This window comes from Anthonomus grandis, chromosome 18 (assembly GCF_022605725.1).
Source record: "Anthonomus grandis grandis chromosome 18, icAntGran1.3, whole genome shotgun sequence".
NCBI lineage: Eukaryota > Metazoa > Arthropoda > Insecta > Coleoptera > Curculionidae > Anthonomus > Anthonomus grandis.
Window position 1 is genome coordinate 2,072,611 of NC_065563.1, and position 18,815 is coordinate 2,091,425.

General features: G+C 35.6%; 1 long non-coding RNA gene across 1 annotated transcript; it reads left to right on the forward strand.

Annotated features, from left to right (window-relative positions):
- The first annotated feature begins 607 nt into the window (after positions 1-607).
- On the forward strand, positions 608-2,771 carry LOC126746722 (uncharacterized). Its single transcript, XR_007663960.1, has 2 exons — positions 608-669; positions 1,744-2,771. It is a non-coding gene; the product is annotated as an uncharacterized LOC126746722 (long non-coding RNA).
- The last annotated feature ends 16,044 nt before the right edge of the window (positions 2,772-18,815 follow it).

Consider the following 18,815-nt stretch of genomic DNA (forward strand, 5'->3'; position numbering starts at 1 on the left):
TCTGGATGTCGCTTTTAGGATATTGTTTTTATTTTCTATGGCCAAATTTACTAATTCAATGACCCCGCCCCTTTCTAAGTCTATGGTATCTAAGTCTATTGATTTAGTGTCTATGTCCGTGCTTACAATTATTTCTGAATCTGTGTTTGTCGCGTATTGTTCCTCTTCCTCTTCAGGTTGGGACACACATATCCGGACCGTGCCAGGACCGAGACACGGCCGGGTGGCGCTCGTCCCTCGGTACGTTTGTCTTCAAGCCACACTCTTCCGGGTCTCGCCAGTGTTCCGTTCGTTTCCATTGCTGTGACATTGAAATATCTGTCGTCTTATTTATTTTTTAATAGTTAAAATGTTTAGTAGTTTTCGAAATAGTGACTTGGGCATGATAGCCCTTGCTTTAGAGGAGGAAGAGAATGAAACAAGAATGAGAAAGCCAAGTAACAGAAATATATGGGTTCACAGTGCATCGAAGACAAGATCTCTACAAGGGGAGTTTCGAACGCTATTCCCTCTTCTCATCGATGATGAGACAAAATTTTACGAGTATTTCAGGATAACACAGTTTACATTCCATCAACTACTAAACAAACTTGAAGCAGAATTGAAGAAAAATGATACTTTTTGGAGACCATCAATTTCTCCCACACAACGCCTGGCTGTATTTTTAAGGTAAGTAAAATTAATTTAAGGGTATGTATTTGTTTTTCATATTGCTAGTTAATTAAAAGACGGGCATATTTAATAAACAAATTATATTATTATAGCAAAAAACTTTTAAAAAAGGCTCGTTAGTAGTGGTGACATATTTTTCCGCATTTTGCCTAAAATTCAAAGTATGTAGGACTAGACAATGATTGTACAGGTGAAGGTTCTGGCGTTGGAACAGTTAGCGACGAAGATGCTGGCGAAATCGGAGGAATATACTGATTCTGAGGGTAACTATTATTTGTGAGTTGTTTTAATTCAAACTCTTGTACAATTGAAAAAATGCTTCCTTTCGCCTGATTAAAAAGTATCGGATGCAGCGATTTAAGGGCTGGTGCTATACCCGCTAAAAAAGCATCAACCGGATGTTGCTCTTCCCTCTCTCTTGAACGTTTATTAGCTACTTTTTCAGCTTCTTTTTCTGCTAAAATATAAGTCATGAGCTGGCTTGACGGTGATTGTTGTAGATGGCGCTCATGCTGAAATTTTCGTTTTAACGGCGGCCTTACAAATTTGTTTTTATTATTGGAAGAGAGGGAGGACCCTGCCGGGGGCATTTGCGAAGACTGAGCAGTTATTCCACTTTGTGTTTCACTGTCCTGATTTTCAGTTATAGGTTCCTCATTTCCACTATTTTTTTGCGCAAAATCTTGAATATTAGAATCCTCGTCTTGAGATTCTTCTAAAGTAGATTCATGTTCACCCTCCTCTCCTTCGGGATTATATAGAACATTGGAAATTGTCTCTCGTTCTGCAATGTGGGGTAGCAAGAACATTAAGAGGTCTTCGTACTTATATTTGTGCTGACGCACAGCAGCTTGTCCTGAGCTGGTTTTCCTTTTCTGCAAAGTCTTCCGTAGCTGATCACGAACTGATGTCCACTTTTTCTTGCATTCCTCGACTCCACCTGCAACAAAATATAAAAAATATTACCTACTGAAAATCACAAAATGTTGAATGTCAAAGATTGTGAAACATTGTTATCGTTACTAATTCTAGATTTCTTAATTTAAGGTTAACCTCGTTTTTCTGTTTCAGATTCCTTGCTACAGGAGATTCTTTCAAAACCATTTCCTTTAGCTACAGGCTGGGAAAATCAACAGTTGCATCCATTATCCATGACACCTCTAAAGCAATAATCAATGTTTTGTTAGATGAGGTTATGCCTGTACCGAAAGAAAATGAATGGAATGCTATAGCGGAAGAATTTTGGAGAAAATGGCAGTTTCCAAATTGCATCGGGGCCATAGATGGGAAGCATGTTGTAATACAAGCTCCAAAAAACTCAGGAAGTCTTTATTGGAATTACAAGAAGACATATTCTATTGTGCTGCTGGCCCTTGTTGATCCGTGCTACAACTTTATTGCAGTAGATCTGGGAGCATATGGGAAAAACTCAGATGGAGGTATTTTGGCAAACTCAAATCTTGGAAAGTCATTAGAAAATAACAAACTTAATGTACCAAAAATTAAAGCATTACCTAACACTAATATTGAACTTCCAATGGTAATTGTTGGCGATGAAGCTTTTCCTCTGAAAAGATATTTAATGAAACCTTATCCAGGAAGGGGCTTGACAAATGACAAAGCTACTTTTAATTATCGTTTGAGTCGGGCAAGAAGAATATCGGAAAATGCTTTTGGTATCCTGCAACAGAAATTTAGAATATTTAATAGAACCCTCCAAGGAGATCCTGGAAATCTAACAAACATCGTTATGACTGCATGTATTTTGTACAACTTTATTCGAAAAATCGAAGGTTATAAGGTTTCTGAACAGGTGTTGAACGAAAGTGAAGCAGATAGAAAATCTGACAGATATTCAAATCTTCAAAACCTACCTCGGCTTCGTGGTAGATCTACAGATGCTGCATTTGATGTGCGAGAGCAACTGAAAACCTTTTTGAATTCACCAGAAGGGAGTGTAGAATGGCAAGAGGAGGTAGCGTTGAGACTTTAATTACACAACCGTACTTTGTTTTTTTTTTTGTAAAATTAAAAATTAAGTAGTATTAAGTAAAACTAGGATATCTACCTACTTATATAATAAAAGTGAATTGGCTATATTTTTTAATAATATTTAACATGCTTTCGAAAAATGTATTTGGTCAAGAAATGCTCTTTCATACATAAACGCCATACACCAACCAAGCAATTTGTTTCCAAACTCGTTCCTTATATTCAGTATTCCTATATTTCCCATGTTTTTGATCGTAAAGTACAGGAAATTTTCGTACTTCTTCTATTAACCTCTCTATGTCCATATTAAACACAGCTTTAAATTAATGCACTCGAGCTCCGTTCCGATACACCGGACGTCAAAAATTAAACTAACGATATTCCGCCCGGTCCGCACACGAATCGGCGACGTGACCCGGATACGTCACGATCATGTGTGAACATTTCCATATATTTTAATTGTTTTAATTCAGAAGCGAGTGACGTCCGACACCCGGCCGTGTCTCGGTCCTGGCACGGTCCGGATATGTGTGTCCCAACCTTTCTTCCTCTGTATCCTCTCGTCTTCTTATTGTGTCGTCCTTGTTTCTATTCTCTGTGTCATTATTTCGTCTGTCTCTATTTTTTGGTGTTTCTTGTCTCTCTGGTGTTTTGTAAACTTCTCCCTCCGTGTCTGTTGTTTGTTCTGCCTCTATTTCAGTTTTTCTTTGGGCTCTGTTTATTAAGAGCTGTTGATAGTTCGCTCGTCTTTGGGGCGATCTATTGATTTTTGCCCTTCTGGCGAATGGGCTGAAACTGGGGTCGTCCTCTTGCCTCCTCATTTTTCTTTCTGTTTGTTTCTGGTCGTCACTTTATATAATATCGTTACTCTTGAGGTAGCTGGCTGACGGTCGGTGGTGGCCCTCTTGCTTACCAACCTTTCCGACCGGCACTGAGGTGTCCGAGTCCCTCTGTGCAGTAGTATTAATTCCGCAGTTTTGTTCCATCATAAATTTTTATTTTCCCTTTTTGAACCAAAAAGTGGTAAAAACGTTCCTTATTTCTTTGCCGAGGTCGATATATTTTTATCCAGATGTTTGTTTAAGTTCCCATTTTAGCTCCATCTCCGCTTTGGTTAGTTTTTCAGTTACTTGTGTGTTTGTTTTATTATTATTTTTATTTTTATTACTTTTATGATTAGAGGTTAAGTTAAGTGAGACAGTTAAGTTAGATTAAAGACTTTTTAGTTTGGTAGTTTATTTAAATTTACAGAGTTTAATGATGATTTGTTACGATGCCTGAATGTATGATAGTGAGTTATGTTGTTGGAAAGCGTGATTCGGTTAATAAGCGTAAGCATGACCGCGTGGTTGTTATTATTATTTTCGCTATTATAAAGCGTGCGAGTTAAAGCGTTTTTATGAGCGTCCTTAATACATTAATTATTTTAGTTTATATAAGCAGTTTAGTTAGAATTTGTTAAAAGAAAGTGATAGGGGTTTAAGAGAGGTGAGTATACATTTTTCTATTCTTGTTAAGTTACAATGGTGATGATAATTTATATGATTATGTGGTTAGTATGTCTTATTTTTTATGTTATTTTCTATGTGGTTTATTTTATTGTTAATAATTATGGTTGTTTTGTAGCTTTAAGCTGGTTCAAAAATTTAAATATAAAATTTTACTTAAATTTTGCGGGTAAAGAAAAATAAATTTCGCGGAAAAAATCCCAGAACAAAGGGCTTACCTGACTGGCTCGAATGGATGTCCTGCAAGGCCTTGCACCGTTTGTCCGGTAATATAAATGCCCAAAAGGGCTCTGCGGCGACACGCCAAAGTACGTGTCAATCAACGAGAAAACTTTGTTGCGGTCACAATCGACTTGACCGGGCGATTGATTCAGTACGAATACCATACTCCGCGCACTCACGCTTCAGCCTCGATGCCGTAGGGATTTTTTTAAAAAATGCGCACGAGTTTAAAATTCTTGTAATTTTAGTTAATGGCAAAAATAAATGTATAAAAACGCAACATAAACCGCCCACCAAAATGCATAGCATTTTTTTGAAAATCAAAAAAAATAAAAAACAATATAACCATCTAAATAAAATAAAACAAAATCATTTATAACATAAGCAAGTCAGATCATAATACTTTGCATCGCATTCCAAAAAAAAATTCACAATGTAAACCAATACCACCAAATTATACCACCACTTTAAACTATAATAATTTTTAATTAAGAAAAGTGAAGAAAAAAAATTAATCTTCATAAATGGGAAGGGGACATAACTTTACCACTGGCCTAGTAAAGACACCCTTATTAGTCTTCACTGACGCGACACGCACTACGCCATCTTTGCCAGGAAAAGTACTTTCTATTCGTCCGAGCTTTCATTTTAAGGGAGGACTCAATTCGTCCTTAATTACCACCATAGTACCTGGGGTTATATCACGGACAGTTTTTTGCCATTTTTGGCGTTGCTGGAGAGTATTAAGATACTCCAAATGCCAACGTTTCCAGAAAACCTGATGAAAGTGAATTAAAAGTTGCCAGCGATTAAGTCTTTTAATATTTTGGGTACTTAAGTCTGGGTCTGGAATAGTTGATAAGGGAGATAAAGTGAGAAAATGTCCGGGAGTAAGCGGCAAAAAATCATTGGGATCGGAACTTAACGGTCCTAGAGGCCTAGAATTCAGCACAGCTTCAATTTGTACTAAAAATGTGTAGAACTCCTCATAGGAAAGTATTTGCTCGCCTACAATACGAACTAAATGCGATTTTGCTGCTTTTACACCTGCTTCATGTAATCCACCAAAATGGGGAGAAGACGGGGGGTTAAAGCGCCAAGCTATTTTTTCTTCAGCACTAGCCTTTTCACAAATTTCCAGAAGGTATTTCGAGGCACCAACAAAATTTGTGCCACAGTCTGAATGTAAATATCTTACTCTGCCACGACGTGCCATAAATCGCCGAAGGGCAGCAAGAAATGCTTGCGTGGAGAGATCCGAAACTAACTCCATATGAATGGCCTTAGTAGAACAACAGACAAATAAGGAAATGTAGGTTTTCTGAGATTTAGCACCTCGGGCTGTTGCAAGAGTTATAGAAAACGGGCCTGCAAAGTCAACAGACGTGCACAAAAACGGTTTGATTTGCGTGACTCTATACGAGGGTAAGTCTCCCATTTTGGGAAATATAGGGGTTGGTTTGACCCTAAAGCATTTTAAGCATTTACAAATAATGCTCCTTATAGCCCTTTTCCCACCTATAATCCAAAAATTTTGAGAAATAAGAAAGTGAAGATTTTGCACTCCACAATGTAAGTATTTTTTATGAAAGTCTTCAATTAACAGGGTTGTTAATCGATGTTGTCGCGGTAATAGCAACGGATGTCTTTGATCAAAACTTAATTGAGAATAACTTAGTCGACCGCCCACCCTGAGGAGACCCTGATTATCAAGAAAGGGAGAAAGTTTTTGCAAGGGTTTTGAGCAACGACCATTTTTTATCAAACTCGAAATATCCTCATTTAAACATTCTATTTGTGCATATTTCACAATAATAAGAAGACTATCAAAAAGTTCAGGTTCGTCAAGGGGATACCTATTAAATTCTTTGTTTTTAAATTTTAAAGCCTTAAAAAACCTTAAACAATAAGTCACAATTCTTAGAATTTTCTGTAAAGATGAAAATTTTTGCAATAAACCCTTTAAAGGATGGTCATCCTTTATAAGACAAAAGACTAATTTCTTTTCCTCTTTGGATGAAGCTTCGCCAGCCATATAAACAAATTTTGATTGTGGCCAAGCATTTTCTGGCTTGGAAAGCCAATGAGGACCCTTCCACCACAAATGAAAATCATGAAGTTTCGAGGGCAGCAATCCTCTAGAGGCGCAATCAGCAGGATTGTCCTCTGACGAAACGTGATACCAATATTCTGGGGCAACTATTTGCTGAATTTGGGATACGCGGTTGGCAACAAAATTTTTCCATTTATAAGGGGGTGCTTTAATCCACGATAAGGCTACTGACGAATCTGACCAAGCGAAAATTTGAAAATGTACCCCGGGGAAAGACTTTAAAACTGACTCAATAAGTTTGGCCAATAGTAAAGCGGCACATAGTTCCAATCTTGGAAGAGTAATGGATTTTAAAGGTGCAACTTTACTTTTTCCACACACAAGAAAGGTCGAAATTCCCTGAACAGATTCAAGCCTAAAATAAATACAGGCAGCATACCCAATACTTGAGGGATCTCCGAACCCATGAAGGTGCACTGACGTATAGCCACAAAGAAAACAAAATCTTGGGATTTTTAAATGTGAAAGCATGGATAGCTCATTTTTGTAATGTTCCCACTGAGCCACAATGCTATCTGAAGCAGTATCATCCCAATGAAGTCCGTGACTCCAAAGAAGTTGAAGAATATGCTTTAACAAAAAGGTTACTGGTGATAAAAAACCTAACGGGTCAAAAATGCGGGCTACTTCAGAAAGTATTGCTCGCTTTGTACATTGAGTACTAAAAACTTTAATCTTATATGAAAAAATATCTTCAGTAGGGCACCAATGAAGTCCTAATACTTTTAAATACGTATGGTGCTCACCTTCCAATAAGAAGCGAGACTGATGAAAATCTTCAGGAATAGTTTTTAAAAATTCAATATTATTGCTTGACCATTTTCTGAGCTCAAAATTACCCTGGGCCAAAAGTGTGATCAACTCCTGTTTGGTCTCTAAAGCCTCCTCGAGCGTACTACAACTGTAGGCGATATCGTCAACAAAAACATGATTAAATAAAACATTAGAAGCTTTAGAAAACTGATTTTTACCCTCGATGGCTAGCTGCTGAACACATCGTAGAGCAAGAAAAGGGGCAGAAGAAACACCGTATGTAACAGTTTTTAAACGAAAATCCTGAAGTTCTTCGTTAGGGGAGAAGCGAAACAAGATTCGCTGGTAATCCGTATGTGCAGGATTAACAAGAATTTGACGATACATCATTTTTATATCCGCCGTAAAGACAATAGGATGTTGCCTAAAAGCCAATAAAATATTAAATATATCCTTTTGTAATTTAGGACCGATGTGAAGGGCATCATTTAAACAATCTTGTTTAGGAGATTTAGCGGAAGCGTCAAACACCACACGTAATTTGGTGGTAGAACTATTTAAATTTTGTACACAATGATGCGGGATATAGTACATCTTTTCTGAATTAGGGTCATAAGAAACAGGTTCCATATGTTTGAAGTATGTTTGAAGATGCAAATATTCTCTCATAAAACTGTTATAAGCCTCATGCAAAATGGGATTCTGAATTAAGCGTTTTTCTAAATTATAAAAACGCCTTTCAGCTAAAGCACGAGATTCAGAGAAATAGGGTTCTCCCTGTTTGAAGGGTAGATTTACAATAAAACGACCTGATGGAGTACGTCTATGAGTGTTTTGAAAGTTTTCCTCTGCCGCACGCTCATCTGCGGTCCAAGGAACAACTTTTGGAATTTCCTCCAACTCCCAAAACCTTTGAAGGCAATCTAAAGAATTATCGAAAGCTGATGTACAAAAGGAATACATTGGTTGCTTAGGTGACAAGTTAATTTTACCCATTAAAACCCATCCAAAAATAGTTTTTAAAGCAATAGGCTCATTTGCGTTGCCTAAAACTTTTCCAGGCTGAATAATTAAAAGAAATATATCCCCACCTAAGAGAACATCAATTCCACTGGGAATATTAAATTTAGGGTCAGCTAACTGGAGATTTTTAAGATGGTCCCACGGAATTTTAAAAAATGTATGCGGTAAATTTGCACAAATTTGAGGCAGAACAATAGCATCAATAGACATTGAAATTTGTGGCTTATCTAGCGGTTAATGGTAAGAGAGGTACAACCTTTTGACGACATACTATTCATTTGATCTACACCTTTTATAGTAATATTACAAAATGATCTTCTCAATCCTAACCGTTTAAAACATCGCTCGGAAATAAAATTTGCTTGGCTGGCACTATCCAACAACACCCGAATACGGTGTGGATTATTCTGAGCATCCAAAACTGCAATAATTGCGGTAATAAAACGAATGAGTTGTTATGCATTGAGCTAAAAAAGCTATTAATATCTTGATTTGAGGATAAATTAGGGGCTAAATTACAGGCATGATTTTGAGAAGCCTCTTGATCAGATGAGCCTTTTAAATAATTAGCAGTGGATGTACTAGGTTTAACACCTGGAAAAGGGTTGGACATGTGCGTATTTTGCAAATTATGTCCAAAATTTGGCGCAGAGTCTAGGGTCGCATGGTGCGAGGTACTAGAAGAGGGCTCTTGTTCTACAGAAGTAAAAGAGTTGTCAAAATGTAAAAGTGTATGGTGGCGTGATTGACATGTACGGCAGACAGATTTTGAATTGCATTTCGAAAAAGTATGGGAAGTACTTAAACAATTTATACAAATTTTATTTTGTTTGCACATATGATAGCGCTCTTTTGGATTCTTTTGAAGAAAATGTGAACAGTTTGATAATGTATGAGCCGATTTACATATTTTACATTTTAAATTAGGCTGAATTGCGGTCGAGTAAGCATTAACATGAGTTTTATTCTTACTTTTTAAGAAATTATTATTTTTTTGCATATCAAATGAAGAATTTGCTAGTGTTTCCAAAACTTTACAATGATTGTTTAAGGATATTCGCAAATGACTCTATGTGGGTATCTCTAAATGGCCATGAGCAAGCTCAAATTTTTGTATAAGTTCTGAATCTAACTTTTGCAAAAGTAAATTAAATAAGACAAAGTCCCAACTTCCTACTGGAAACCCCAACAATTTAAGAGCTTCGAGATTTTCTGAAAAAATGTCTAAAATATATCTCAAAGCCGCATGAGATGGCCTTTGAGATTTTGTTAAGGAAACGACGTTTGTTATTTCATTCCAATAAGTATTGGCAAGAATTCTTTTATTTTGATACCTATTTACCAAAGTATCAAGTGCGATTTCATAATTGTCACTAGTTAGTGGTATATTTTTTATGGAATTTAATGGTTCACCTCGTAAAAAGGTTAATAGAAACTGACATTTTTCGGTATTTGAAATACTGGCTTGATTATTTATAAGACTTTTATATAAATCAAAAAAGGCGGGCCATTGCTTAAAGTTGCCATCAAAAATGGGCAAAGTTAGTTTAGGCAATTTTGCATTAAGAGTCTGAGCTTGACCAACAAAGTTAGAGACATTTAAATCATTAGGTTTAACTTCCAATTTGATTAATAACTCTTTTTGAACAGTCTTTATAGAATAATATTGGTCATCGAACTCTTTTCTAACATTCTCCTCTACTTCTAACTGGTCTTCTTCCATATCTTTATGACTTATTATAGCAAAATGGTAATTTTCGAAATAATCAAAATATTTTTGCAAATCATCGCAACGCACTTGCAAATTTCTTTCTAATTTTTCATCCCCCATACAATTTATTGCAAGTTCATAAACTTCCCTTAATCGATTTAAAACAACAGAACGTTTAGTCTTTAAAACTTCAAGTTTTTCTTGTTTATTACTCATTTTGCTTATTTAAATAAGAAAAAAATGACTTAATTAATGCTGCTAAATTAAGCAAATTATTTTTATGTCAATAAGGAGAACAGCCAGTTGTCAGTACTAGTTTCAACCTTCAAAAAAAAAATTTAAATTTTAATTAAATCTTTAAAAAAAAATAAAAATAAACAAGCACTACAAAGTTTAAATTCCAAAACAATAAAAAACTGAAAACGTAGTTGGAAGAAGGCGAAGCACCTTCAAGGCCACGAACAATGCTCGGTAACTTGCTATTTTTGGTTTAATAATTAGGTTTACTAGTAAATAATATTTTCAAAAAATTACAAATGTCTTTGGTGTTTTGTCAAAAATTGCGAAATGTATGCTTTATGGAATGGAAAATACACAGTTTTGATGTTTAATTAAAAGACAAATAATTAAAGTAACTTTTTAATTAATTTTGCCATCAATTTAATTCAAACAAAGTTCAATAAATAGAATAAAGCTGAATAAACAATCCGGCTACGAATGGACCAAAAAAAATGTTTTGTAGCTTTAAGCTGGTTCAAAAATTTGAATATAAAATTTTACTTAAATTTTGCGGGTAAAGAAAAATAAATTTCGCGGAAAAAATCCCAGAACAAAGGGCTTACCTGACTGGCTCGAATGGATGTCCTGCAAGGCCTTGCACCGTTTGTCCGGTAATATAAATGCCCAAAAGGGCTCTGCGGCGACACGCCAAAGTACGTGTCAATCAACGAGAAAACTTTGTTGCGGTCACAATCGACTTGACCGGGCGATTGATTCAGTACGAATACCATACTCCGCGCACTCACGCTTCAGCCTCGATGCCGTAGAGATTTTTTTAAAAATGCGCACGAGTTTAAAATTCTTGTAATTTTAGTTAATGGCAAAAATAAATGTATAACACCGCAACAATGATTTTATGTTACATTTTTTATTATTCATTGTTTACAGTTTTATTGGTGTTCTAATTCTTCGCTTGTCACCTGTTTTTCGAAGCCTTCCTCCCACCTGGGATTGATGGGTGTCGGGTAGTGACCCGGCTGGCCCCAGGACCAGCTCACAGTAGTGACCCGACGCGAAAGGCTTCTCCCCCCTCCCCCCTTTCCCCAGCCCCGTCCTGACTTCGTCAGGCCCGTCTCGCTTCGGTGCCTCACCATGTATTCCTTGAAATATATGATGAGTCTTAACAGGGTGCGCCCGAGAACTTGGGGTTCTCTTCGTGAAGGCAGCGAGTCCGAGTTGAGAGGAAGGTAGGAGCGACACCAAAGATCCTGGAAAATGGCAGACTCTTGACCAACTTTTCCCCCTCCTTGGGGGTCCGCCACAGAGTCTTTTTGACGCTTTCGCGCCCCACTCTACAGGCCATTTCTCGTGTGCTTTATCTTCCCCCCCCTTTGCACCCCGCTGAAAGCCTGCAGTGTGCTACGATGTTTGGTTTCACGATAGTATGACTTGATCCTGTATCAACTACCATCCCACATTCACGGCCGCATATTTTTCCCGGTACTACCAAGCTCTCTCCAGGATGTGGCAGCCGGTTTAGTCTTATACGTGGGGCTTGGTAGCACCCAGCCAGCTTGCGCCCCATAAAGCTGACTAGTTAAAGTTTTCCTGGTTCCTTGGATCTCTTAAAGGCTTGGGGCATTGACGTTTAAGGTGCCCCTTCTTATTGCAATTCCAGCATTGCAATGGTCTTTTAGGTTTCCTTGCTAATAATGATTCAATCTTCTTTAGGCGGTCTTCGAGATCACTTTCCGAAGTTTTGATTTGCCTTATTCGTGTCTGCCTTCTAGTTGCTTGAAAAGCTGCCTTATACTCTAGTCCATGGGCCAAAGCTTCTGATATACTTTCATGATGAGCCATCCTTAGAGCGTGGTTAGTATCTGGATCTCGAACTCCGTCAATAAAACAATTTATAGAAATTTGTTCTCGGAACTCTGTTGGGGCTGAAGGGTAAGCCAGATTTACTAATCGAGCAACATTGGCCTCAAACTGTTGGAGTCCTTCCTCGGGTTGTTGTCTTCTAGATTTCAATTGAGCCTGGTACACTTGTTGTAGATGAGCTTCACCGTATCTCATCTCTAAGGTACGCACCAGTACGTCGAAATTGAGCTGATACTCAGATGGCACCATTCTTAATATTTCTGTAGCTTCTCCTCTAAGGCTTAGCTTAAGATTGATTGCCTTTTCTTCGTTATCCCAGCGATTTCCCCTTGCAGCGGCCTCAAATTGATTCAAATAGGTACTCCATGCTTCTTTGCCGTCGAATTTTGGTGGCTTTACTTTCATCATTATTTGCATTCCAGGATCGAGATGAAGAGGAGTCCGTTTTACTTTCAACTCTAGTTCTTGGATCTTTTTTTGTACTTGCCCCAATTCTTCTTCTACCGTTGCTTCAAAGTTAGTCATTAATTGTTTCTGACTCTTCTCCAGATCTTCTTTCAGTTGTAAAACTCGTTCTTCCTGCTCCTTTTTAAGATTATCTTTTAAATTAAGTAAGTCATCTTTCATGGTTCGAATCAGGTCTTCATTTTCTTTCTTTAGGTCATCTTTCATGGTCCTTATTAGGTCTTCATTTTCCTTCTTCAGGTCAGATTTAATTGTCTTTAGTAAATCTTCCTGTTTCTTGTCTCGCTCTTCTTGTTCTTTCCTTTGTTTGCGGTCTCGTTCTTCTTGTTCTTCCTTCTGTTTACGGTCTCGTTCTTCTTGTTTGCGGTCTCGTTCTTCTTGTTCTTCATTCTGTTTACGGTCTCGTTCTTCTTGTTCTACTTTTTGCTCGTCAAACTTCCTTAATAGCAGCTCCATCAATTTCTCGGTCTCCATCTTGGCCTGACTTCTTGTTATAGGCATCCACTAAAATGAGCTTCCAAATATCCTTTACTTCTGATACCAATTGTAACGAAATTCGGGAACACACTTTTATTGTCAACTTCAAAAACACTAACTAAGACAACAAAGACACTAACTCGCCTTGACTGTCGTTTAATTGTTTCCAAGGTAAAAACTGACTAAACAATTAAAACTGAATGAATTGTCACGAAGCGCGTCCTTTTTAAAAGCCGATGAAACAGTTTCGAAATATTTAGAATTATCTTCATTGTTTTTGCCCAAAGAGTCCAATAATTTTAGGAGAATACTGACAGTCAAAGCAAGCAAGTATACAAATTCTAGAAAATTAGAACTACAGGGATTTACAATAATATAACCTAAATAACCTAAATTGGGGCCAAAATGGGGCTCTCGAACAAGATGAACTACTTAAAAACTAAACACTATAGATGAAAATAATAAACCAAACGTAAGTAGAACCCTAAAGAAACCCTACGAATCAACTTTAACTACAGAATACTAATAAAATTGTACAAAAACTAGAAAAATAACTAACGTATTTACATTTTCATAATAATTGGCACCACATATTAATTTATTACTGTATTTTTTTTGCTTTTTGATTAAATATCAAATACTTATTATAGATTGCCTAATATATGCCCAAAGGGAACAATGGATTTCATTAATGGAAATCAACATAATTAAAAAGAACATATTTGTTTGTTCAGATTACATCCTTAGAAGTGATTTCTTACATAAGGAAGATAATATTATCAGTAGCCAGACTTTATTAAAAAAATCAGCTCTACCTAGTATAAAAAAATCGTCACAAAAAGTATTAGTGTTACTCATATAAGCTTTATTTATACCTAATACTTATTAAATTAGGTAGGTATGTGTGTAAAACTATTTTTTTACTAGGATTTCTGATGCACTGGTTAAAAACACAGCAGCCGATAATTCAGTTAATTTAAGTGATTTACCCTTCAAAGCTGCAGGGGTAGTTTTCCTGAAGAGTGCAAAAAATTCTTTAGCTTCCAAAATAGTATATAGTACAAACAGTGAAGCTAATATAGACAAGTATGGATAATTAAAATAGATTAATATTCTTGATACTCCAAATTTTGTATAATTACAGATCTGATTATTCATCAACAATAACTGCATCTGAGAATTATAGTTCTACAGTAATCGTGGAGTCTAGGTCAACAATTACTATTTCTCATCCAAGCCGTTTTTGTTTAACTGCTACACATTCCCTGACTCTGCCAAGGAAAAGGTAAAAATACACTCAAAATAGACTACTAGTTTTATGCCATGTATCATCCTATTCTATATATCTTATTTACAAGTGATATAGTATTTTATTATGTTATATTTGTTTAAATAAATGCAATTAATCAAATGTATGATATTACAAAGATTCTTTATAATAACATACATTTTATTGATCAATTGGATTATCATAATAAATGTTTTAAATTTTTTCTTTTTAATTTTGGTAATACTATATTTTTATGTATATTATTCTAGGGTAAAATCAAAATGATATCCTGAGGACCTAAGCACTGATGATTCATCAAATTATGGGAAAAAAAAAAGAACAAAAAATGTTAATTCGAAGATTGCAACAAAGAAATTTGCGCCAAAGAAATTGAATTAGATTTCTCAAGTCATTATTAAAATACTTAAGAAATAATAACATGATTTTCGAAAAAGCCCAACATACTACATATTTTATTTGACTTGTAAAAGTACTTGTTTGTATATTACTACTAATAAACTATCTAATCTAATCTATTGTACAGGGTGGCCAAATAAGAATGCGAGGTACTGTATCTGGGAAACAATTCATCGTAGAAGCTTGCGATAAAAAAATTTATTACTAAAATGGCCAAGAGAATGACCTGGAAAATATTTTCAAGTTTCTAAAATGGCCGCTAGGGGGCGCAACTGCAATCTTGAATCTAGAAAACTGATGTTTCTGTAAATTTTGCTGAATTAACCTAACAAAAAAATAGCTGATTATTAAAGTAGAGACTAATCCGAACCTTTTTTATTTGAATAGTTTTGCTGTATCTCTAAAAATAAAGTGGTGGGGGGGTGTTCAAAAGTCGGCTTAAAACACACCCTGTATACTAAAAACGCCTTAGCCGATTTTATCAAACTTGGGCTAGTTGAAAAGAGCTATTATTAAGCTACGAATATTATTATATTTCATGTTTTTTTAGTTTTACGTCTCGCCGCTAGAGGGCTTTTTTCGGCTTTCTGACACAAATGACTAATTTTCTCAAAAAACTTAAATGCAATGGTATAAATTTTTTTATACAAAAAAATAGCTTAATGACGCCTAAATATGCTTGCGAAAACCGCATCTTAATATCTTCATCCTAACCTAAAATTTAGGCCAAACAAAATTTTATATGGAAATCCCTTAATATTTATAAAAACTACAAAATAATTTATTTCGAATTTCTTTTATAATGTAAGTTGTAGCCCTATAAAGGACCGATTTTAAAAAGAAAGGGTTTTAATGCCCCCGTAAATGCTCGAAATGCTGACCATCACGCTCTATGCATTGCTGAAGCCTCTCATGGGTAGATAGAACTGCAGCTTCAATTTCGGCTCTCGGTATGGTATGTGTTGCATTACGAATGCGGTTTTTCATATCTTCTCTAGTCGTAGGCTGAGTCTGAAATACAATGTCCTTTAACCGCCCCCATAAATAGAAATCAAGACAGGTTAGGTTGGAAACAGGCTTCCTCTTCCAATCCACCGCTGTTGAAAAATGTTATTAATATGCTCTCACACATTCCTAGCAAAATGTGCTGGACAACCATCCAACTGCAAAAACAAATTTTGCCGGACTTCCAGTGGCACATCTTCCAGCAACAACGGTAATTGATTTACCAAAAAGTCGAAAAAAACATTGCCATTTAGAAAGAAAGAAAGAAAGAAAATGTGCTATATTACGTAAGAATAATCTTGTGTACAAGCATCCTACAAGCTAAAAAAACAAAACAGAAATACAATTTCAAAAATTGACAAAACAATGAACAAAATTAAACACAAGAAGACAAAACTTTTTGAACATACTTAAATTAAAGATAACTAAATAAAACAATCAATTACTAAATAAAGGTAAACTTGTTGACAAAACTAGAGAAGAAAAAAGGAAAAAAAGAAAACTTTCCAACATGTCCAAGGTTAAAACCTATCATTAAAAAAGTCATCCAGGTTATAATATGCCTTAGCCAATAAAAGCGACTTTAATTCTCTTTTAAATTTCTTAACATCCGATATATGTCTAACACACAGAGGAACATGATTGTTTATTTTTTTAGTTATGTAAATTAATGAGTTTTTGGTAAGGGAAGACGTAGGAATAGGTAGGGGAACATCATTTACACGACGAGTCAAATGGCCAGTGTCAGAGGGTAGTTTGGGAATTTTGTGAATAAGAGCAGCTGTTTCTAAGATAAAGAGTGAAAAAAGAGTTAGGATTTTTTCAGAAATGAAGAGGGGTTTGCAAGAATCTCTTAACTTAGCAGAACACAGGTATCTAACTGCTTTTTTTTGAATAACAAAGATAATGTTAAGTAGCCCCTTATTGGTTAAACCCCAAAAAGGCAAGCCATACCGAATATGAGATTCAATAAGTGAAACGTACACTGAACGTGCAACCACCCCTCCCAGCTCTTGTTTTTCCATTCTTACTGCGAAACATCCAGAAGATAATTTCCCAGCTAAATGTAAAATATGATCTTCAAACCGAAGGCGACCATCAATGGTAATTCCTAGGAACTTGCAGCACTCTTTATTCTGCAAGAGGGAATTTTCGTCAAATATCAGACCCTGAACATCGCACTTAAACCCCATAATAGACGTCTTTCTTACATTAAACACGAGCCTATTGGAAGCATACCACCCTGATAATATCTGAAGGTCTTCAAGGATACAAGTCTTAATATAGTCAGAATTTTTATGGCTCCATAGTATGGTGGTATCATCAGCAAACTGAACCACCTTGCCCTGCAGTTTCAATGAACTCAACTTTAGAGATTGCTCAAAAAAATATGGTCCACTAATGTTGCCTCAAAGTATACCACACCACACATTTAAACTCCAGCGCCCTTGGTGCTGAACTTCACACAACCAATGCGGATTTTCTGCAGACCAATAATGCATGTTATGCAGGTTGACTCTACCGTCACTATTAAATGTGGCTTCATCGGTCCAAAGAATTTTAAATAAAAAATCTCTGTCCTCGCGTATCATACCTAATATCCAATGGCAATAGTCCAACCTACGGTCAAAGTCTGCTTCTTCCAATGCCTGATGTAAATTAACATGATATGGGTGCATTCTATAAATATATTAAAAAAAAAGCTGAACTTAAATAAATCCATATATGGCGATGGCTATTAGAATTTACCTATTGTCCTTCAAAATATTTTGAATCGTTGTTCTTGATATGCCTAATTCAAGGAATAATGCTCTTGTGCTAACATGAGGATTTCCTCATGTATATCCCAGTACGCTGTTAATATTGTCCACATTTCTTCTAATTCTTGGCCGTTGAAACCTAGGCCGAAAACTACCATTGGCTCGTAAGTTCGCCACTAATCGGGGAAAAAATCTAATATCGCAAGGACTTCGATTTAAATATCGAGCAGCATAAACTCTTTTTGCTACTGCAGCATTTTGAAGACATTCAAAATAAACCGCAAGCATATCAACAGCTTCATCGTTCGTAAAACGCATTTTGCAAAAACAAAAAATGCTCAAGTAACGTAAAACTTTTGACAACTTACTATTGACAATTTGAGGAATGTTTATAATTTGAGTAGACATTTGTTTTGTTGCATTCCATGGCCTGCTTTCTAATAATTATTTTTTTCGTATTATATCCATAGTGAATATATAACATAAAATAGGTCTGATTTTTCATATAAGCATTATTAATACTTACCTTTTAGTGATATTAGGTAATATTTTCAAAAATGGTAAATTTTGTTTTCAAAAGTAGTGAATTTTAAAAAATTCCAAAATAATTAGTAAAAAAAATTAAAATTTAAGGGTATAAAATATTCTTTGGCCTATATTTTAGGTTAGGAACAAGATGTCGAGTTGCGGTTTTCGCAAGATTATTTAGACATCATTTAGCTATTTTTGAAAAAAAAATCATATCAACGCATTTAAGTTTTTTGAAAAAATGAGTCATTTGTGTCAGAAAGCCGAAAAAAGCCCTCTAGCGGCGAGATGTAAAACTAAAAAAACATGAAATATAATAATATTCGTAGCTTAATAATAGCTCTTTTTAACTAGCCCAAGTTTGATAAAATCGGCTAAGGCGTTTTTAGTATACAGGGTGTGTTTTAAGCCAACTTTTGAACACCCCCCACCACTTTATTTTTAGAGATACAGCAAAACTATTCAAATAAAAAAGGTTCGGATTAGTCTCTACTTTAATAGTCAGCTATTTTTTTGTTAGGTTAATTCAGCAAAATTTACAGAAACATCAGTTTTCTAGATTCAAGATTGCAGTTGCGCCCCCTAGCGGCCATTTTAGAAACTTGAAAATATTTTCCAGGTCATTCTCTTGGCCATTTTAGTAATAAATTTTTTTATCGCAAGCTTCTACGATGAATAGTTTCCCAGATACAGTACCTCGCATTCTTATTTGGCCACCCTGTACATAGTCTTTATTCTTAGGTAAGCTTTGTTTTTTAGTATAAATTAATATGATATAATAATTGGTATTAGATATTAT